Source organism: Benincasa hispida, chromosome 6, assembly GCF_027475165.1.
Source record: "Benincasa hispida cultivar pf3 chromosome 6, pf3_genome.v1.1, whole genome shotgun sequence".
NCBI classification, from domain to species: domain Eukaryota; kingdom Viridiplantae; phylum Streptophyta; class Magnoliopsida; order Cucurbitales; family Cucurbitaceae; genus Benincasa; species Benincasa hispida.
The window spans coordinates 2,804,768-2,828,738 of record NC_143483.1 but is presented as its reverse complement, the minus strand read 5'-3'; the positions used below and the strand labels follow the sequence as shown (position 1 = coordinate 2,828,738).

The following is a 23,971-nucleotide window of genomic DNA, read 5'->3' as shown; positions in this document are numbered from 1 at the left end:
AATACAAGCAAAAGATAGAGATGTTGAGGGATAGAAATATGCACTAAACTTGGAATTCTCACATAATTACAAGTGGGTTCATCCAAAATTCCTTACACTAAAAACATAACCAGCAAAGAATACAGACCGCAAGGAAGTAATCAAGACTCGTCAATATGAGCTGACATACAATCTAAAACTAAGGAAATACTGAAAAGAACGGACAATCTCCTTCAATTGTAGAATGAAAAATGAGGTATAAGCCCCATCGAGAGCATTGCGGCGATGTAGTTCTATGGGTTGGGTGAGTTTCTGCAGTGCGCACACATCTGTTGGGACTTCAGACAACGTTGTGGTGCCACAAGGCAGTATTCGCGATGTTGTCCTATTTTTTTTTTCTTTTTTTTCCTTCTGGGTTTCACGCTTCTCCTAGTGCCACACGATGCTAGGACCTTTGGAGGTATTTTCCTCATTTTGAGTCCCTTGAAGCCTCAGATGCTTTGTTAAACTCCTAATAGTTCCAAATCATCCCCGAATGGTCCATAATACTCCAAAATGTATGTAGTACTCGAATTCCTACAAATATAGACATTTAAACTCACTAATCATTTTAAACGAACGAGAATCGAGACCCTAAGATAGCTCATTCAGGGAGCTATCAGACACCATCATATATAGTTAGACTTCATTTACAAGAAAAAAGGACTAGGAATAAAATTTTAACTTTTTATAATGAATAAATTATGGTTAAATTACAAATATGGTCTCTATGGTTTGGAGAAAGTTAGAATTTTGTCCATATGGTTTTAAAAGTTAGAATTTAGCCATTATGGTTTGATAAAACCTCATAAATGGTCCCTATAGTATAATAAAAATCCTCAAAAATAAATTTAGTTTTAACAAACTATAGAGACTAAACTCTAGTTACAAACTATAAGATGGAAATCCTTATTATCTCCCAACTAAATCAGTGACATAAAATAGAACAGAGAAACATAATTTTTTTTTTTTTGGTTTTTTTTTATGAGAAACATTTAATTGATTAATGAAATAGGGGAAACCCTAAAAGCCAAAAGGCAATTATAAGAAACATGTCTAGTTGGAGACTAGGTAAGATAAATTGAAATGATTAAAAGGGTGCTTATCTTTGCACCAATAAAAAGCAATAGATAGAACTGTAACTAGAAAACTATCAAAATATGAGAAAGAATGCTTGAACAGACAACAATTGTGCTCATACCAAAGGATCCAAAAAAATGCACGAGTAATTGCCATCCAAATCAATCGTTTAGTACCACCAAATGGATGTCCCAACAGAAGGAATGCCAAAATATCAAAGATATTGTTAGTTCCGATCAGAGACCAGCCAAAAGCATCCAAAACAATGTGCCGAAAACGAGAAGCAAAAGGGCAATGCACAAACAGGTGAGTAGGAGATTCCCCATCTCACCGACACATGATACACCAAGAAGGAGAAAGGGACATGTATGGACATATAAACGATCCACAGTACTGATAGCGCCAAGACTAAGCTCCCAAAGGAAGAGCTTAATCTTCTTAGGATAAAAATCTTTCCAACTAAGTAGAGGTCCTGGACAGTTTCAACCACTTCGACAAAATCATTTAATAGAAATTTGACAGAGAAAGACGGAGAAGAGTCCAAAGACCAGGACCATGAATCAGGAATAGGACGCAACTTGATTGATGATAAAATATGAGGCAAAGAAGCCCACTCATTAGTCTCCAGATCATTAAGATTATGACGAAGATCTAATTTCCAAGCTTCAAATTCAATGACTCAGACATTAGCCACCTTAAAATCAGGTTGAAAACGCAAGACGAAATAATCGAGGAAAAATATTACAGAGAATACCACAATCTAGCCAGGGATCTTTCTAGAAAGAGATAGAGGTACCATCACCAAGACAATTTCGAGTTCGAGAGGAAATCAATCCAAGAGTCTGTGAATTAAACTTCTAAGGAGAACGTGTGGATCCGCCTCGAACAGTAGAAGGCCAGAGATACAAAAGGGGGAGTAATGTTTAGCCACAATAAAACCTTGCAACAAAGCATTAGGCTCATGAAGAAAACACTAAATCCACTTTGCTAACAAAGCAGAATTATGCAACCGAAATTTCCAACACCCAAACCACCCATCAATCTAAGCCTCTGAATAGCCTCCCATTTGACATTATGCATACCACCATCTCCCTGAGATCCTTTCCCACAATAAATCAAGAATAAATTTTCCAGAATATTGATGACATCATGCGGGACATGAAAGAGAGGTAGGTAGTATGTAAGAATGTTGGATATATCCAGGCGGCCTCCCTTAGAGATGTAAGCATATTTCCAACTATGCAATTTGTGTTGAATCCATTTAACAATCGGTTGCCAAAAGTGAATAGAATGCGAGTCCCCCCTCTGAAAGCAAACCAAGATACGTAGAAGGCCAAATACCAAGCTTATAGCCAAAGGTATTCAACAACCATGTCAAATCAGCATCATTGATATGTATCCCCAAAATTTCACTCTTTGAAAAATTAATAGCCAGACCGGAAGCCCTTTCAAAAATTCAAACCACATCAAAGAGATGTTATAAAGCAACACAATCAGCAGTGGAAAAAAGCAATGTATCATAAGCAAATTGCAATTGATTCAAAATAAAAGATGATCTACCAATAAAGTGAGTAGTAAGGAGGCCCAACGAAGAGCTATAATTCATAACGCGACTCAAACAATTAGCAACAAGAACAAATAAGAATGGTGAAAGAGGATCCCCTGTCGAATTCCACGGGATGGGATGATCTTACCCCTAAGTCGTCCATTGATGATAATCGAAAAATTTGCACTAGAAATACAACCATATATCCAAGATGGCCAAATAGGACCAAAACCTTTAATCTATAAAATAGCATCCAAAAAATACCAGTCAACAATGTCAAAAGCCTTTGCAAGATCTAGTTTAAGAACTACCCTAACTTTATCATTCTGAAACCAGTCATCAACCAACTCATTCGCCAAAAAAGATGTTGTCTATTAGCCACAAAAGCCAATTGATTAATAATAATGGTGGACGGAAGGATATTCTTCAAATGGTTTGATAAAACTCTGGCTAAGATCTTATATGCGCATGGAATAAGACTAATAGGTCGATAATCAGATACCAATTTTGAATCAATTTTCTTCGGAATAAGGTAAATGAAGGTCCCATTAAGCGAAGCATTAATAATACTAGAGTTAAAAATATCATTTGTCATATACATAATGTCACCTTTAAGAATAGGCCATAACGATTTAAAGAACTTCACAGTATATCCATCAAGATCAGGAGATTTACTAGAACCCAAAGAGGAGATAGCCCTGTGTACCTCTTTCTCAGTGAGCTAGACCACAAAAAATAAAAAGTGTCATAAGAAAATAATGTTAATCCTTGAGCATACCTTAGTCACCACGCCATCTTCATCAGAATCGTCAGCGTCTTCTAAAACAGTTGCTAAATGTTTAACCATTTCTTTTCCCGTGTTAGTACCTTATATTGTCACATATTTGTAATAAAAGAAAATATTTATTAATATATTAAATGCTAAAAAGAGGCAAAACAAAATAAAAAAACTAACCTGTTAAATCTTCGGTTGCAATCCAATTTTGAGCGCACATTAAAGCCTCTATCGTCTTTGGATGAAGTTTGTTATGATGTGGGCTTACAATCCTACCACAGGTACTCAGATAACGGAATGGCTAATATGTCTTTTGCAATTTCTTGTAAAATGGGATACTTGACACCATTCAATTTCTACAAACTCAAAATGTCAAAATCAGATGATCGAGGTAAGGCAGGTTCATCCAAATATGCATCAAATTGTTGCTTCTTATTCATATCATTAGAATTTGATACAAACAAGTCATAATCATTAAAATCATCAAATTCTATATTCTGTGATGTTCCATCTAAATTTTTAGAGCGATATTCATTACCTTCACCTTCATGCTTCAGCTGATATTCTGTTTCCAAATTTGAACAATTTTTTTTAATCCTTTCCACCTCAAGAAAAAAACTATCTCATAAATTCTAGAGAAGTAAAACTCAATCAACTTCAATTTGTAACGTGGATCTAAAACTGTAGCTATGACCATTACCTCATGAATTTTCTTTTAATACCTATCAAACTTTGAAATCATATTTGAAGTTATGTCTCTTATCTCTTGAATGCCAGAATTCGTCCATTCAGAAATAACCAATTTCAATTTACAGTAGGATATTTGGATCCAAAAAATATTTCAGTCACATGATGAAATATTTTCAGTTTCTTACATATCTCTTTTGCTAATACCCAATCTTGATCCAAAGGCAAACACTTATACTTTAGTTCTCGTTGTTTTAATTGATAAAAAACAGCCTTGTACTTCAATATAGTGGCTAACATAAAATATGTAGAATTCCACCTAGTACAACAATCAAGACTCAACATCTGACCATCCTAAACATTCAACTGACGAGCAGTTTCCTCAAATTTCTCATTCTTTTTTTTGTGTATGCACCCAAAAAGACACACTACTACGTACTCTTTCGATCCCATCTCCTACCACTGCCAACCTATCTTTCACAATTAAGTTCAGAATATGAGCACAATACCGCATATGAAATAAACTCCCATCCAATATTAAGTTTCCACACAAACTATCAACAAGCATATTAATCATGGAGTCATTTGTATTACAATTATCTACAGTTATAGATGACAATTTTCAATCAATATTCCAGTCTAACAGACATTCCATTACATCTTAATGAAGCATCTCAAAAGTGTGTGGAGAAGGGACATATATAAACCTGATTATTTTGTTTTGCAAAACTCAACTATCACCAACAAAATGTGACAGCCATATAATCTTCTGTTTGGTGGTTGGAAGTCTACATGTCCGTTGTAAGGGCAATTTTTCCTTTGATCTCATTCAACAATGTCATGATTTTCAACTTTTCAGTCTCATAAATTTTCAAAATCTCCTTCTTTATCGTGTTTCTTGATACCATCTTAAATAATGTTTGGATGACATTACAAAATTCCCTAAAATCTTCATGCTCAACTATTGAGAGAGGATATCTATGTTTTATTATCATCCTAGCTAATACTTTTTTTGCAGCTTCTTGATCGAAATTATATAAACTCTATGTATTGTTCTTCTCTCTGTTGGGATTCAATAGGGATTGTCGTATGTCCTTTTGTCCTTTATATGAGCATATCTTAATATGGTCATGCAAATGTTTGGTTCTATTTTTACTTTCACCTTCTAATTTTTGTTTGCAATAATTACAAACTGCCTTGTCACTCCATCTATTTTTTGTTTCTTAAAATGGTTCCAAACAACCGATGTCAATCTTCTCTTTAAAGATCCTTTCTCAATATCCTCACCAAGAATAATACAATTATCAACATTCAAATTATCATCATTCGAGGAGCATGGAGTTAAATTTGGGGTTGAATCTGGGGTTGGACTTGGAATTGGACTTGGAGAATCTTTATTTGAAGAAGGTGATGAAGACATTGTTTTCAACCTACCAAAGATTTAATTAAAAAAAACTCTCTTTAGACTTGGACTTAATTTTCAAAGCATACAACCTACCAAAGATTTTAACCTAAAATTAAAAAATTCAAACATACACAAAGACTCAAAGTATTTTCAAATGTATTCAACCACAAAATCAAAAGCATTCAAACATACTTTTCAAACATATTCAAGCCTAGAATTCAAAGTATTCAAACATACACAAACACTAATTTTTATAAAATTTTTACTGGCTTGAACGGCAACAGATCTCAGACGGCAGCAGCTTGAACAGACAGATTAAGACAGCAGCACAAGTCTCTATTTTTCAAATGAAAAACAAAACAACACAATCAAAATATTTTTCAAACTAATATCATGTATTAGCATTACCTTTCCAGATCTCCTCTCTCGGAAGTTGAATGGCGAGCTTGGCAGCGACTCCAACTCGAACGGACGCCTGAAAGGTCTTCATGAACTCAAACTCGAACTGAACGAATTTGGAATAACTCGAACTCGGAAGAACGAACTCGAAATCGAATGGACGAACGCTTGAATGAACTTGAAGTCGAACTCGAACGGACGCCTGAACTTCACGGTCACGAACGGACGCTTGAACTTCACACTCACGAACGGACTGAATGAAGTCGAATGCAGACAGACGAACTCGAAATCAAACGGACCAATGCTCACGACAGATGGCAGGCGCTGAGACGCACGCTCATCCAACGCACCGAACGACAAGTTGGCAACACAATGTTTGTGTTTTCAAAATTTAGGGTTTTTTTTTCTTTTAATTTTTTAAATTTGAACTTGATTTTTGGCTTAGATTTAGAATTTATATATTGAATATTGGACTCACAACACTATCTATAAATTATAAACATACATATAAATAAATTATTTTATATATTATAAATATATATTTATAAAATATTAAAAATATAAATATATCAAATGGGGTTGGGGATTAATTGAGGTCCGGGATACCATCTCCGTCCCCACCCCGTCCTCGGATGGGGCTCCGAAAAATTTTCCCGGTTTGACCCCATCCCTAGTGAAGAGCAATCAAGGAATTCAATCTCAATATCATTGGCCATTACAAGACTATGACCATCTCGGGAGAGAATTTTAGTGACCGAGCTCTTACGTTTATGAGCAACAACAATACGATGGAAAAAATGAGTATTTTCGTCACCTTCATGAAGCCATTTAAGCTTACACCTCTGCCACTGCCACCAATAAATATGTTCCTATTCAGTTAAACATTCAATTTGTTCTCAAAGAGGGCGATGAAAAGAGATCTATTCATTAGTAAGCGGTCTATCATCTTCCAATTTATCAAGTTGACTGAGTTGGGATATAAGAGATGGGAGCTTCATTGCAATGCTATCTTGGTTTTGTCTCTAGGTAATCTAGAGATGGGGTTTCTGTTCCACCAATCCTCAACCAAGGGCCGAAACTTGTCATGGTAAGTATCAATACTCAAAAGCCTGTGCAGTATAGAAAGATAAAAAGGACTGCCATAGCTTGACCGAGTAAAATTCCCATTTGTCAGAGGTAGATCATGTGACTGATAATTAGAGATCCAACTATTAAAAGCCCACATACTAGAAGATATGTAATGGTCATGAGGTTTTTCCCAAGACCATCGGGTCACATTAAAATCACCACCAACAATCCACCTGTCACCACCCAAGCCAGCAAGATAATCAAGCTCCTGCCAATAATTTGAATGATAAATATTATCCGAGGGTCCGTCAGTGAGAGAAATGTGAACAGACATGAAATAATTGCCCGTGATTAGCTCATCAATCGCATAATCAGGAGCACACCGAAGAATTAAAATACCTCCTGATGAGTCAGTGATATCAAGAGCAGCCCAACCAATGAAAAAAGAACTCCAGATGGACTTAATCATAAAAAAATCCACATCAGAACAATCTTAGGGTTTCAAGCCCCAAACATTCCATGATATAATTTTCGTTGATCAATATCTGTGCCCTCCATAATGGCCAAGGTGGTCGATTTGTCATAATGTATTGAGGAATGGAGATTTTGGAGCTCGCTTTGTAGTTTATTTCGTTTCTCAGCGGTAGATTTTGATGGTTGTTCAAGTCCTCCGACGGTGGGGGAAGACTGGATAATGGTCGTTGGTGGGACTGATCAGGATTGTCTCCGAAAACACCAGGGTCCAATGGGTAAGAATTGAAGTCTTTATTTGGTGAAAGTGGGCTGGTTAAATAGGCTTCGCGCTTCAGTTTCTGAACCCATATTGGGTAAGTTTAAGCTTTGTGGATTAGTAAATAATTTATTTCCATCTGTAAGGGTGGTGGGTCGATCTTGGAAAGTCACGGCTGTGATGATGGGGAATTGGTGGGCCCATTGATTAAAATTGGGAAAGTTAAAGGGGGAGGATGATGTGGCAGCCAAATTGTTTGAAATGAGGGGTTGGTGGGCCAACTGATTTGGTATACTTAATTTAGAGGAGAGATACTTCTAGTTATTTTGCTCCACCAATTTTGGAGTGATAGAAGATGGCTGCGAAGATGGAAATTGAGAGGAACCGACAATTACATTTATGGAAATGGCTGGAGATTTACATTTATTTGAAAATTGCGGCAATAATGATTCCTTGATTTTCAAAGATTCAGTGGGCAGATTTTCAGGCCGATGGCTATGGCGTCTTCCAGCGTCGGTACCCGTGATCTGAATTGTCCATGGAATTCCAGCAAGGTCGACAAGCAGGGTAAGACAATTAGGGATGAAACTTACCTCATTTGATTGGACCTTCACCTTTGCCACCAAAAAATTTATTCCCCTGTTCGTCTAGTACGAGTTTTGTCGCTCCAAGAATAGGAGGTAAGTTGAAAATCTCAATCCATCCACAATAGGAGGGAGTCGAGAAACTTTGGAAGGATGAAAAAATTTCAGTCCCCTGGAATTTAACTCTAAAAATCCCAAACGTTTGGCTATCAGTGAGTTCACAGAGTTTAGATGAGATTTGCTGGTCATAGACATGGCAAGGCCTTATCCGGTAAGAAGGGATTGATAAAGCAATGAATCGAGAGGCTTGTTTGTATGGAAGCACAAATTTCTGTCCATCAATCATGGTAATGTGACCTCTGTATCACCACCATCGCAGCCCAGTCAAGTTGAGGAAAACAGAGATCATTGATGGCATAAATAGGGCAGAACTTCAACTCGTTCGAGGCTTGAAGTATGAAGGGTTTTTCCAAGGGCTGTCCATGAATCACAGCACGATAAGAGGTTGTTAAATAGAGTAAGCTTCCAATGATGCTTTTGTATAGGCTTTCATCGACTTGAGCTCCACTTCAGTCTTTTGACATTTTTGCATTAGTTGGAGCTGGAGTTCTTTTGACACTAGCACTTTCCAAGCCGAACTTCTTCATTAAACTCTTGGCATATTTACTTTGGTAGAAGGATTCCCTCATTTAGTTGCTTTATTTGAAATCTCATAAAATAGGGTAGTTCTCCTACCATGCTCATATCGTATTCTTTCTACATTTGTCTCACAAAGAACTCGACCATCTTCTGTGGCATCCCTCTGAAAACAATATCGTCAACATAAATTTGAATAACCACAAAATTCTCATGAGATTTTTTTACAAAGAGAGTCTTATCATCTCTTCCACAACTGTACACGATGTTGATAAGAAACTCGGTTAACCGTTCATACCAGGCTCTGTGTGCCTGTTTAAGGCCATAAAGAACCTTGTTGAGTCTATATACATGGTCAGGATGTGTAGGATCCACAAATCCTTTGGGTTAAGCAATGTATGTGGGGATTGGTATCCTAAATCTCTTGTAATCTCGTAGTTTGTAAACTTTGTATAAACATATTGTTGTTAATAAAATAAGTGTTATTTTATAAGCATATACTCAATCCAATAAACTAAGATCTAGGGTTATTTCATGTAACTTAAACAAGTATGTAGAGACATACAAATGGATCTTGTTTAAATAATAACCTAAACGGTCAGTAGTAGATGGATAAGGCTGTGTATCTTATCCTAATGACACTACGAATATGACCTGCTTTGTAGGTGTTACAAATTTTGTAAATTGCTATAAATGATCTAATCCTGATCATTCATGTGGAGACGTGTGAGCGGGGGTATCATATACAAAGAGTTTGTATAAAATCGAACCATGAAATGATTAGTCTCTTTATATAACGCCATTAATAATAGAAACTTATTTTTCACTAGGATGACCATAGGTGACATGACCTAAATCTTGAATGAGTTGTGAACTCCTGCTCATGAAGGCAGTTCTTTGATTTGTATGGGTGAGAGTGACCAGATTGCCAACTCAATAAGTCTACCATTTTAGGGATTCGTCTGGCTGGGGAGCTGGGAACATAGCTACACGAGACAGAATTCCCTCCTTCCCCGATGTAGGGGCAAGTAGATAAATTGCTCCTTTAAGGGCTGATTCCGGGTCTTGAACACAGTGGCCACACCCTCTCCTGGCCCGAGAGGGACTTGATCATAGTTGGACTATGACTTATTGTTCATTAGAGAGATTAGTGATACTTAAGAAGTTAGATGTAACTACAGGGGCAAAACGATAATTTTAGCCCAGCTATACTTACGAGCAATTTATGAAGGGTCATCACACTATTGATTGGTTATATCCAATGGACACAAAAATTTATCTGTAGTATGAAGACTGCAGCTGTCGGTTTTGATAGCTTGTAGAAATACAAGCTATTATAGCATTTTACTTAGAATTATGAGGGTTGATGGGCAGAATATAGTTGATATTGATAAGAATTCATGTGGCAAAATGAGTTTGCGTCGATCAACACTAAAAATTCCCGCTAACCCTATATCATGTGTTATCTTGCATCAAAATATCTATTTTTGTAGTTCTCGTAGGAATCGATTCCATGCGTTGTTCCTAGTGTTGGGGTTGATGCCATAAATCTCGTAGGATCTTATATTTTATAAACACTTGTATGAACAAATTTTTCGCGATTTATAATATATGATATTTTATTCACTTCAATCTATGAAATATGAGATATTTTAGTTGCATTAACCACAAACCAATAAACTAAGATCCATGGTTATTGTTGTAACTTAAACATGTATGTGGAGACATACAAGTGGATCGTGTTTTAAGTGATAACCTAAATGGTCTGTAGTATATGGATAAGGAGGGATATCTTATCCTGATGACACCACGAGTGTGACCCATTCTATAGGTGTTATAAATGTTGTAAAGTGCTACAAATGATATGATCCTGATCATTCATGTATTAGACATGCGAGCAGGGATATTCTATACAAAGGAGTTTGTATAAGACCGGAACACGAAATGTTTAGTCTCGTTATATAACGTCGTTCATAATTGAGACTTTCATTTCACAAGGATGACCATAGGTAACATGACCTTAATCCTGAGTGAGTTGTGAACGTCTATAAGTTGTGAACGCCTGATTGGACGCAACCATTTGCATTGATGTGCGATGCTAGTGGGTATGTTGTGGGCGCAGTTTTGAGTCAGCGCAAGGACAAGGTTTTGCATCCTATCTACTATGCGAGTAAAACGTTGAATGATGCGCAGGAGAATTATACAACCACAGAAAAGGAAATGCTCGCAATGGTATTTGCACTGGAGAAATTCCGACAGTACTTAATCGGAACAAACGTTGTGGTGTATACTGATCACTCTGTAATCAAATATCTGATGACAAAGAAGGATGCAAAACCGAGACTGATACGGTGGGTGTTGCTTCTGCAAGAGTTTGACCTAGAAATCAAGGACCGGAAGGGCCCCGACAACCAAGTCGCTGATCATCTGTCAAGATTGGAAAATTGCTAAGTTCAAGAGAAAGAAAGAGATATTGAAGAAAGATTCCCCGATGAGCTGCTGATGTCGATAGGCATTAATGTTCCCTGGTATGCGGACATTGAGAACTTCATCGTTTGCAGCCAAGTACCAGAGGACCATACTTACCAGTAGAAGAAGAAGTTGAGACATGACATCAAATTTTATTTTTGGGACGAACCATTCCTATATCGACTTGGACCTGATCACATTTTACATCGATGCATTCCTGAGCATGAAGTCAAGCATATTCTGGAGCTTTATTATGAGTCCCATTACGGAGGACACTTTGGGGGGGCAGCAGACCGCCGCAAAGATCCTACAGAGTGGCTATTTCTGGCCAACACTGTTTAAGGATGCCCATGCCCACGTTGTTCAGTACGATAGATGCTAGAGAATGGGGAATATGTCTAAAAGAAATGAAATGCCTTTGATGTCAATCTTGGAGGTCGAATTATTTGATGTATGGGGAATCAACTTTATGGGCCCATTTCCACCGTCAGAAAGTCATCACTACATCATTGTCGTGGTTGATTACATATCGAAGTGGGTTGAGGCCATCGCATGTGCCAAAAATGATGCGGCCACAGCGGCGAAGTTTCTCAAGAAGAATATCTTTGCTCGATATGGAACGCCACGGGCCTTAATCAGCGATGAGGGCTCACTTTTCATCAACTGCATAATCACCAACTTGTTGACTAAATTTAACGTCAGCCATAGAGTTGCAACTGCTTATCACCCACAGACTAATGGGTAGGCAGAGATTTCTAACCGAGAGATCAAAACTATCTTGGAGAAGGTAGTCAGTACCTCCAGGAAGGATTGGTCACCCAAGCTCGACGAAGCACTGTGGGCATACAGGACTTCCTACAAAACTCCAATTGGTATGTCCACATATGTCCTGGTCTTCGAAAAAGCTTATCATCTGCCTCTCGAGTTGGAACACAAGGCGATGTGGGCATGCAAAAAGCTGAACTTTGATCTAGCAAGTGCGAGGAAAGTCCGAAAATTGCAACTGAACCAGCTGATCGAATGGCAAAAGGACGCCTACAAAAATGCCAAGATCTATAAGGAGAGAACTAAGAAGTGGCATGAAGACCGCATAAACAACCGAACATTCGTCAAAGGTCAACAGGTACTATTGTTTAACGCACGGTTATGATTGTTTCTAGGGAAGTTGAAGTCCTGCTGGTCTGGGCCATTCTGAATCAAGACTATCTTTCCCCACGGCGCAGTGGAACTGACAACTGAAGACGGAAACAACGCATTTAAAGTCAATGGTCAACGGATTAAGCCTTACTACGGGGGTGACGTGGATCGACACATGGATACCATTGACTTGGGCAAGAAGGATTAATCGCTTGTGGGGGGATGCTATTGTGGTAATTCTGAAAACTTCTTCCAATCAGCATCCTTATCTCTATGTTTAATTGCTTTCTTTACTGCTTCCTAAATTGCGTTATTTACTGCTTATTAGAATTAGCCTTTAATGCTTTCTGTATTTTCCTTCAATTTAATTCATTAGTGTCTTTCCATGTCATGTTAATTCCTTTAATTCATATGCATTAGTAGCGATGTTCTTAGAATTTTTGTGAATGATTGGATGAAACGTTGAACACCGCAAAGTCTTTTCAACTTGCGTCGTTGATGAATTAAAAAGATAAAATAAAAATTGGTATGTAACGCGATGATGGGTGCATTCCTTGATAACAGGTACACTTTACGTCCATTACACCCAAATGCATCGCGTTGAGGGGTGTGTTGTGCTCGTATGTGTTCTTAGCCCATCCTTAGCAAAAATGCACTATGTTGAGGAAGTGTTGCACTGGTAGAAATACCGTGCGCTCGTCCTCCAGAAACGCATTGAGTTAAGGAGTGTGTTGTGAGAATACATGCGTTGTTGCCCGTCCTCAGCAAAAATGTATTTGCGTTAATGGAAGTGCGGTGCAATTTTTAATTGGGCACCCGCCTGAATCAAATTCAAATAACTGCAATTCATTATTTTTCTTGGTTTATCTAAATTCTTTGATTCTTTGTTCGTACATGCAAAAAAAAAATTTGTATTGCATTAATTGTAATTCCTTGTATACTTAGTTAATTTTCAATACAATTAAGTAACAATTCTATCCATATGCCTTAGTCTCTTCTTTATCATCCTTTATCAATTTTTCGATATTCTTGATCTTTTGTTTTGTGTTATTCATTGCGTTGCCATGATGTATAATATGCATACACTTAGTAACATTTCCACACTTTGTATTTTCTGACTAACACTTAGTTAATTCGTAGCTATAGCAAACTTTACCTTTTATCCTTCAAAATTCTGCTCAAACCTTCTTTTTGAAATTTTGTCTAAGTGTTTGTCTATTCTGTCCAAACAACGCAATGAGGACCTTGCGCATCTCTAAATTTGAGGGTGGGGAAGGTCTGAGTAGATGAGATCAAGTGATGCGATCATTAAGAAAAATGCGTTCATCATTTCGAAAAAAAATAATAATTTCATATAAACTCCAATGTTAGCGCAAAGGAAACCTAAAAAACAATCTCAACCTGATAAGAGTTAAGTTGTGAAAGGAGCCTGCTCGTAGTTGGATGTTCGCATGACACCCGTGGGAGCAAGCCGAAACGAAGGTGAGTTTCCAAGAACAACGCAATATGAAAAGAGAAAAATGAGAACGAAAAATAAAAGAAACAAGAGACAACTCCTCTGAAATTCATGAGTTAAAGTTGAGATTGGCACTCAACCGTAGTTGGATGTTCGCATGACACCTGTGGGAACAAGCCAAAACGAAGGGTGTCACCATGATCAACAGTCTCTAATAAATGACGCAAAGTTTGACCACCACATCCAGACGCATCAATTTGTTTTGACAAGAAAAGGTAAACATTCTTTTTAAAAAAACTAGAAAAGCATTTTTAAGCAGAAATTTGTAGTATAGAAGAATAAAGTAGGGCTTTGTTATGAATTTTCAAGGATAGAAAGAAATTACGATGTTAAGTAATGTGCCTAGGTGGAGCATTCAGAGCAACCAATCGACGCAAAATTTAGGATGGGAATTGAGCAATATTGCCTTAGTAGAAGATATGCTTGAGGACAAGTATATATCTAAATTTGGGGGTGTAATAACTTGTAGAAATACAATTTATTTATACTGTTTTTATTTAAATATTGCGGCCAAAAGAAAGGAAAGTTGCATCAATTGTATAGAAATTAGCTAAGAATTGCAAGAATTATAAATTATCGTCAATACACCCATTGACACCATTGCGATGGTAGAAAAGAATATTTCAAGTCTGTTTTGCAGGAAATCAAGTTATCGTATGCGTTCATGGGTCAAGATAAAAAGAACAATGCATCTACGTCGCATTGCGCCCATCATTCAGGAATGAATAGACGATCAACACAATGATGGCGCATGCGACAATCGATCAAGAGCTAAGCGATCAACGCAATCTCAACCGCATGCGGTAATAAAAAATAACACCGCATGCGGGCAAACAATCGAAGATGTAAAGAGCAATGCAATTGCGGAGGATTCTGACGCATGTACAGCTAATCGTTGTGCATTTCTGAAGGGATTGATTGCGTAACAGAAGAAATATTCACTCCACCATTTCTTGAACTGCCTTAACAATACAGTGGGGTCCACAAGTCAGAGAGTCAAAGCTGAGCCTATAAATAGCTCCGGCCATTCCACTGAGAAGATATACTTGGTACGGGCATATTTTGATATTTGTATATTGAGAGAGAGACTGGTCTGAAGAGCCTGATCGGAGAAGATCCGGGAAGATTTAAGAGACAAGGCTGAAAGGTGAGTCTCAGGGCAAATCCTTTCAATCCCCGCTGTTGAAGATCTGTACCAAGGTCACTTCTACCGGACGAGCAAGCCTAAGAGGGAAGCTCTTCTCTTCATCCATTCCGCCGACAAGCAAATCCACCATCCAGATCTGTGTCAAGACGACACTCTTCTGTATTTGTTTCTTATTGGATCGATATGAAAACCCTAGGGGGGGTGAATAGGGTTTAATTAAACCTTTTTTTTTTCTAAATTAACCCCATTAAACTAATTAATACACTTTTTAAAAATAATAAGAAAAATTCAATTTATACAACAAATAAGATGACAAAAAGTGTGATAATTCAATTATATCAATTTTTAGCAAACAAATAAGAACAAACTAAAACATACAATACATTGCTTAAATTAATTGCAAAAATAAAAAGGAAAGAGTTAGAGAAGAAGACACCGTAATTTTTATAGTGGTTCGGTCAAACTCGACCTACTCCACTCCCCAAGCACCTATTGGGAATTTGAATAAAATCTTTCCGACTCTTTCCATGGATTAAAGCCCAACCGTTACACCACCGCTTCTTTTATGGGTTCAAGAGCAAACTCGATCCTTTCCACAGTTTAGGATCAAATCGTTACAAATGTTGGAATTTTTGAAGAACACAATACAACTCTCACTATAGTGGATTTACAAGTTTAAGCACTCAACAAATTTATCCTCACAATACAATAATACTATCTCAAGAATAAGATGAAAAAAAAAATTGGGAGCTTAGAGAGAGCAACAATGGAAACTTTTGAGTTTTGGAAGATTATAAAATGTAAAATTTGTTAGTACAAATTTGGAGAGGAAGATGATTTATATAGAGATGGAAATTTTTTTTAGAAACCTCAATTAATTTGGACCATTGGATTTTGGAAAAGAATGGTGGAGATTTTAATCTACACTAGTCATTAGATACAAACAAAATATAATATTAAATTCCTTTTCTTTTGAAATTTATTTTCTTTTTAAAATTAATCCAAAAAAAAAAAAAAAAAATACCATGTGTAAAAAAAATTAGCCGTTAGACACAAACATAAAATAATATTAAATTTATTTTTCTTTTAATTCATTTTCTTTTTAAATTGATTATTTTTAAAGTCAATTCAAAAATAAAAAAACATACTATGTGTAAAAAACTAACCGTTAGACACAAACATAAAATAATATTAAATTTATTTTCCTTTTAAATTTCTTTTAAATTTTATTTTTTTTAAATCAATCCAAAAATCAAAAGTCCATCCACCATTCAACCAATATGCTGCCACTGTGCAAATGGTCTGGTTGTGCCACGTTATCCACCACGGTATTTTCTCTATAGATTTGTTTCGATCATATTGTCTTCGTTTTAGCTCCGATTTGAGTGATTCAAGAGGTGTTGGAATCGTTTTTCCGAGCTCTAAGTTATAGACATATTAAAATACTAAAATTTTCAGTAATTAAAAATTGAGTTTGTTATCATCAAAACATTGATTAATTAATTAATTAAAATAAATTAATTTGAGATTAAGGGCCAAAAAGTCAACAATCTCCTCCTTTTTTATGATGACAAACCATTCAAGAAAAATAGCTTGAAATACATGTAAACTATATGTAGCGCATAATAAAATTCAACATATCACCATAAAGATCATTCTTGAAATTCACTCAAAAAAATAATTTCTCCCCCTAATTAATACAATCAAAATCATAACAAATTTATAGCATATTTTTCTTAAAACTTCTCCCCCTTTGGAATCATCAAAAAGAATAATTAAGAAAAATTTAGAACTACATAAATGTTTCCCTTAAAACATGAACATAAATTAAACACACCTCCCCCTAAGAATATTAACACATGCTTTCCATATCTCCCCCTATCAAAATGCCTTCAAAAGATTTAACAAGTAAAATTATAAAATCAAGAGGCATCACAACGAATAATACCGAGCTCAAGCCTATTTTTGCAAAAGTTTTCTTCATTCAAAGGCTTGGTAAAAATATCCGCTAATTGATTATTAGAGCCTACAAATTCAAGAGTAATATTATCATTTTGCACATGCTCTCTAATAAAGTGATGGCTAATATCAATATGCTTAGTTCTAGAATGATGTATAGGATTTTTAGTCAAATTAATAGCACTAGTATTATCACAAAATATAGGCACATTATCAAACTTTAATCCAAAATCACAACGAGTTTGTTTCATCCAAAGAATTTGAGCACAACAACTAGCAACTGCAATATATTTCACTTCGGTAGTGGATAAGGTAACCGAATTTTGCTTTTTACTAAACCAAGAAACTAAGAAACTACCAAGAAATTGACAAGTCCCATTAGTACTCTTACGGTCAAGTAAACTACCCGCAAAATCCGCATCGGAATATCCTACCAAATTAAATTCAACATTTCTAGGATACCATAAGCCTAAATCAATAGTACTAAGCAAATATTTAAAAATTCTTTTAACGGCCTGTAAATGTGATTCCTTAGGACAAGATTGAAATCTAGCACAAAGATATACACTAAACATAATATCGGGTCTACTAGCGGCTAAATAAAGTAAAGATCCAATTATACCTCTATAAGTTTTTATATCCACACACTTACCTTTTTCATCCTTGTCAAGCTTAGTGGATGTGCTCATAGGAGTTTTTGCAATTTTACCTTCATTGAATTTGAACCTTTTGAGCAAATCCTTTGTGTATTTTTCTTGACTTATGAAAATACCATCCTTGAGTTGTTTGATTTGGAGTCCAAGGAAGAAGCTAAGTTCTCCCATCATACTCATCTCAAATTCACTATGCATACACTTAGAAAATTCTTCATACAAAGATGGATTAGTAGAACCACAAATAATATCATCCACATATATTTGTACTAAAAGCATATCATTTTCTTTAGTCTTAATAAAAAGAGTAGTATCAATTTTACCCATTTTAAATCCATTCTCAAGCAAGAAATTACTAAGTCTATTATACCAAGCTCTTGGAGCTTGTTTTAAGCCATAAAGAGCATTTTTCAACTTATAAACATGATTAGGAAAATCAAAACTTTCAAACCCCGGAGGTTGTTTTACATAAACTTCCTCCATGATATAACCATTTAAAATGCACTTTTCACATCCATTAGATACAAAATGAAATTCTTATAAGAAGCAAAAGCAAGCAACATTCTAATAGCTTCTAATCTAGCAATAGGTGCAAAAGTTTCTTCATAATCTATTCCTTCCTCTTGACAATAACCTTGAGCTACAAGTCTAGCTTTATTTCTAATGATATTTTCATTTTCATCCATTTTATTTCTAAAGACCCATTTAGTTTCAATTATAGAAGCATGAGAGAACCTAGGGACTAACCCCCAAACTTTATTCCTTTCAAATGATGCAATTCTTTTTATCAAACACAACTTTAAAGCCTTTATCACACAATTGACTAATACTAAATAAATCATGCTTCAAACCATCAACCAAAAGTACATTTTCAATTAAAATAGAAGATTCATTACCTATACTACCTTTACCAATTATTTTACCTTTCTTGTTGTCACCAAAAGTTACAAGACCTCCATCCTTTTTGGAGAGAGAGACAAACTTGGATGGGTCTCCTGTCATGTGCCTCAAGCAACTACTATCTAAGTACCACTTGTTTTTCTTAGAGGCTTTCAAACAAACCTACAAACACAAATGTTCAAGTTTGATTCTTTGGTACCCACACTTGTTTGGGTCCTAGATGGCTAGCACGGACAAACTTGGGAATCCATTTCATTTTTGCATAGACATTTAAGGCATTGGATTTAGACAAGTAACAAGAATAAATTGTATGTCCAAACTTGCCACATGAGAAACAAACAACATTATGCAAAGATTTATCTCTTACAATAAATTTGTGCACTCTACTTTTCTTGGAGAAATTATTCCTTGGAGCATTGTGAAACTTTGCCCTTTGAGAAAAATTTCTTCTTGGAGAAGTAGTATGAGCATATTTCAATTTAAAACACTTAGGCATGATACGGCCTTCAACACCACAATAATGACATATAGGCACAAAGTTAGATTTAACATGCTTAGACACAACCTTAGGCATATTAAGCTTAGGCATATTATGAGATGCTTTAACAAAGATAGTTTTAGAACTTGAAGGAGTAGAACATTCATCAATATAGCCTAAACCTCTTTTATCACCAAAAGGCTTGCCTACTTCAATTATCTTGTCTAATCTTTGAGCATCTATTGTCAACTTTTTAATAGATTCTTTAGCCTTATCAAGTTCTTGCAAAGCACTAAATTCCTTTTCTTTGAGTAATTTAATCAAATTATATTTTTCACAACTATCATGCTCGAGAAATTTAAATTTGTCAAGCAAGGCATTTTTCTCATCACAATCAAAAGCATGCTTGTCACAAGAGATATTCATTTCATCAATATGCATAGCATCATGCTCATTCTCTTTTAAGCAAGCAATTTCTTCAAGTAAAGACTTATTTTAACTAGATAAAACATTGTATTTCTTTTTAAACACAACATACTTGGAACTAAGTTTTTTTTAAATCATTTTGCATATTTTCAAAAGCTTCAAACAATTCATTATAAGAAAAAGGTTCTAGAGTCACCTCATCATTTTGTTCATCCTCTTTGTCACTATGAGCCATGAAGCAAAAATTGGCCACTTCTTCATTATCACTCCCACTTTCGCTTTCATCGCTATCATCCCAAGTAGCTTTCATTGCTTTCTTTTTGGATTTCTTGGATGATTTGAGAAAAGGATAATCGGTTCTAATGTGACCCGTCTTCTTGCATTCATAGCATATTACCTCGTCCTTTTTGCTCTTTTCACCTTTTGACCCTTTTTGGTTGGAGAGATGCTTCTTGAATTGCTTCTTTCTGTTGATGAAGTTCTTATACTTACGTGAAAGATAGGTAACATCATCTTCATCTTGGGAGTCAACTTCTAAAGAGATGGTCTTTAAAGCTATACTCTTTTCTTTCTTTTTCTTCTCATCCTCCATGTTTTTCTTGATCTTTATCTCATGCGTCAACAACGAGCCCATGAGTTCATCAATGGAGAGAGAATTGAGATCATTTGCCTCTTGAATGGCGGTGACTTTAGGCTCCCATTGTTTAGGCAAAGACCACAATAGCTTCTTTTTCTTCTCAAGATTTGAGTACTTTTTCCCAAGTCTTTCTAAAGCATTGACAATGTTAGTAAATCTAATAAACATATCGGAAATAGCTTCATTTTCATCAATTTTAAACATTTCATATTGATGAACTAACATGTCAATCTTTGTTTCTTTTACTTGACTAGTTCCTTCATGAGTAATTTCTAATTTATCCCATATCTCTTTAGCGGTTTTGCAAATAGACACTCTATTATACTCAACTTCATTCAAAGCACAAAATAAGCAATTAATAGCTTTGGCATTTAAAGAGCATGCTTTCTTTTCATTTATTGACCATTCTTCCTTAGGTTTTATAGTGCTAACACCATCAACATCTTTTTTTGGAATTTTAAAACCTTCCTCAACAATATCCGATAAATCATAATCAATAGAAAGCAAGAAAAATCTCATTCTATTTTCCCAATAACTATAATTAGTACCATTAAAGAAAGGAGGCTTTGTAATAGATTGACTATCGGTAAAAGGGATAAAACCTAAAGTTACCATAGCTAAAAAACAATTAAGTTTATCAAAAAATAAATATTTTAAGAAGAGCAACCCGCTCTGATACCAATTGTTGGATCGATATGACAACCCTAGAAGGGGGGTGAATAGAGTTTAATTAAACTTTTTTTTCTAAATTAACCCAATTAAAATAATTAATACACTTTTTATAAATAATAAGAAAAATTCAATTTATGCAACAAATAAGATGACAAAAAGTGTGATAATTTAATTCTATCAAATTAAACAAATAAGAACAAACTAAAACATGCAATACATTGCTTAAATTAATTGTAAAAATAAAAAGGAAAGAGTTAGAGGAGAAGACACCGTAATTTTTATATTGAGTTAGAGAAGAAGCAATTTATTAATTAAAATTAATTAATTTGAGATTAAGGGCCAAAAAGCCAACATTTTTATCTCTTTATCATCAATTGTATTCATCTTCTTAATCTCTATCATTCACACCATGTATCAGACGCTAAATCTTAGTATTGAATGTCATGATCATTTCCATCTCCATCTTTCTGTCTATTTCCGTTCATCCGTAAATCGCTTTCTCCATGATGTTTTCTTAATCCCCTGGTAATTAGTAAGAATTAAGCAAGAAAATTAATCTGTGCTAAGGAAATAAATATGTTTAGCTAAAGCATGCTAGACGGCATCTTCACCTGTGAGAGCAGAATTGAAGATGCCATTCCTCCTGTCGAGAGAAGGTTAGAAGAATGCGTTAACTAAAACGAGAAGTACGTCTAGAGATGGAAGCAACCTCGCGTTCATTACGTTCATCCCTGTTTCACCATAGAGATGTGGGAACACGGCCGATCACCAAGAGGTGTACGCCAAGGGAAAGCAGAACCTTAGTTATATCTTTAACGCAATTAATAACTTGCGATGTTTGTACTAATTATCCTTTCTATTTCTGTTTCATACATAAAGACTTACCACCGCATACCACGATCCTTTGTATAAACTTCACAGTCAGTCTCAAACTCAGTATCGTGTATCTGTATCCTGTATCTTGTATCACGTTAGCTTAGGTTTATCGCACTTTATTTTATTACCGAACTTTAGTTTATCTGCACAATTTTACTTGTAAAAACTCTTGTCGCATATATCACAAATGTAACACATTAACGACAACAATCCTTGTGTTCGATCTCAGATCACTCTGAGAAACTTGCCTTGGAATTATACTTGGTTTCAGTGCAAGGAAACTTGTGACAACGCATAGCATACTACAAGCATTCCATTAATAACACATATATCTAGAAGTAGTATCGCATAAAATGTGCATGAGCAGCAACACAACATAAGATTACATTTTGCGTTACAAGTTTATGGCAACATGAGCTTGTAGCACATCATTATGCATGCACATTACATTCATCAAGTCCAAGTCATCAAGTTTATGGCGCCGTTGCTGGGGAACATAAACTTGCGTTATAATCATCCATGCATTGTGTGACATAAGATAAATTTCTATGTTTACAGTATCAAAAGGTGATGTTGACATTTCACCTACCACGCTGTTAGCAGCAGAGATTCAGAGCAGGTCCATCACGCCGTTAGTTGAAGAATTTCAGAGAAGGACCATTAATGCTGTCGTCGATCAAACTCTATAAATAGAAGCCTTAGAGCACAACTTCAGATATCCGAGCTTCTGCCTTCGGGCAGATCCTTGTGATCTAGACAAAAGCGTGAGAAGATATTCTTGAGAGTTCTTCATTTCTTCAACCATTCCGAGTGACGACCGGAGCCCCACCGGAGATAGATCTCGAGAGAGACTACTCCACTGCCCATCCATGACACCACCAGCAGCCTTGACACACATCTAATGGAATCAAGACATTGCCCATCTGGCCCTCCATATCTCTTCTATCTCAGTATTATATTATATTATGGCTTAAGAGATTAATACATTTTGTGATCAATGCATTTCTCTACTTCCTTCGGTTCCATCTTCATTTTCTTATCATCTTTTACTTTCATTGCACAATTAAGTAAGACTACTAGAGTATTGCATACTTAATCATGAAGCATGTAGCAAACCACCGAGAGTTGAATAGTTGGCAGAAATGTACGTTATCATAGTGTTAAGTTCTTAAACAATGTTGGTTTGCGTTGATAAAATATGTTAGATTGCATCCAAAAGTATTAAGTTTATAAAATTGCGGCCGCATGCGTTCATCGCATAGAAACAGTTGATTTTTGTATTTTTATGCAGAATATGCATTGACGCAAGTCGGAAAGAGCGATCACAAGAAATCATTGGTCGAGCGTAGCATTATCGCAAGGCTTTGCGGTGATTGTGTTCGCAAACATCTACTCAAGAAGGATTGTCGCATAGAGCCGGTGCAACTTGGTAGGCGCATCTGGGTGAAAGGCATAATTAATCACGATGGGACAGAAAGCTGATGACGGTCGAATCCGAATTAAGTTGACAGCCGCTAACGATAACAAGTACATTCAGCTTTTCGGTAACAAATATTCAGTGCATTAGTCAGGGAATTAAAGCCATCCCATCTGTGCAATCATAAGAGAGAAGCCGCCCTTCATCTTGAAGCTCTATAAATACCAAAGGCATCCTTCAGAAAGGGGGTTCATCTGTTCACCAATTTAAGAGCTTTAGCCATGTTCATAGTTTCCTTTTTATTTTAAGGCGTAGCAAGAGAAGAGCTGAGATGTCGGAAGATCGCTCAGGACAATTCGAGAGAGAACCCAGAGGCATAGAAGGAGAGAGCGGGCCGACTCTCGCGAGAGTGAGATTATCTTTTGAACACGAGTAAAAAAAAGAAAGTGTAAAAGCCTGGGAAGCAAGAGATTGCTACCAGACTCTTTATTCTATTCTTACATTGTTGTTTTGTACTTCATCTTTCTATTTATACAATGGAAGTTCTTATTCTACATCTGTTCACTCTCTTAGCACACATGAGTAGCTAAACTAGTCGAATGGGTTGAGAAGAACTAAGCTAACATGACCTAGGATTTTCATTGCTTCCGATTGTCTTGTTTTATGCTATGCCAAACATCCCTTTAGAGCTACTCGAGAGAGAGTCTAAAGAAAGAACCTAAGACTTGAGAGAGCTAGGTTAGAATCTAGACTCGA

The 23,971-nt window shown here is 35.9% G+C and overlaps 1 long non-coding RNA gene across 1 annotated transcript; it reads right to left on the bottom strand.

Annotated features, from left to right (window-relative positions):
• Positions 1 to 23: 23 nt before the first annotated feature.
• LOC120079637 (uncharacterized) lies at positions 24 to 7,800 on the bottom strand. The gene is made up of 5 exons (XR_005482290.2): positions 7,378 to 7,800; positions 5,920 to 7,246; positions 3,600 to 3,775; positions 3,423 to 3,511; positions 24 to 555 (listed from the first exon to the last, which is right to left on the bottom strand). It is a non-coding gene; the product is annotated as an uncharacterized LOC120079637 (long non-coding RNA).
• Positions 7,801 to 23,971: the final 16,171 nt, after the last annotated feature.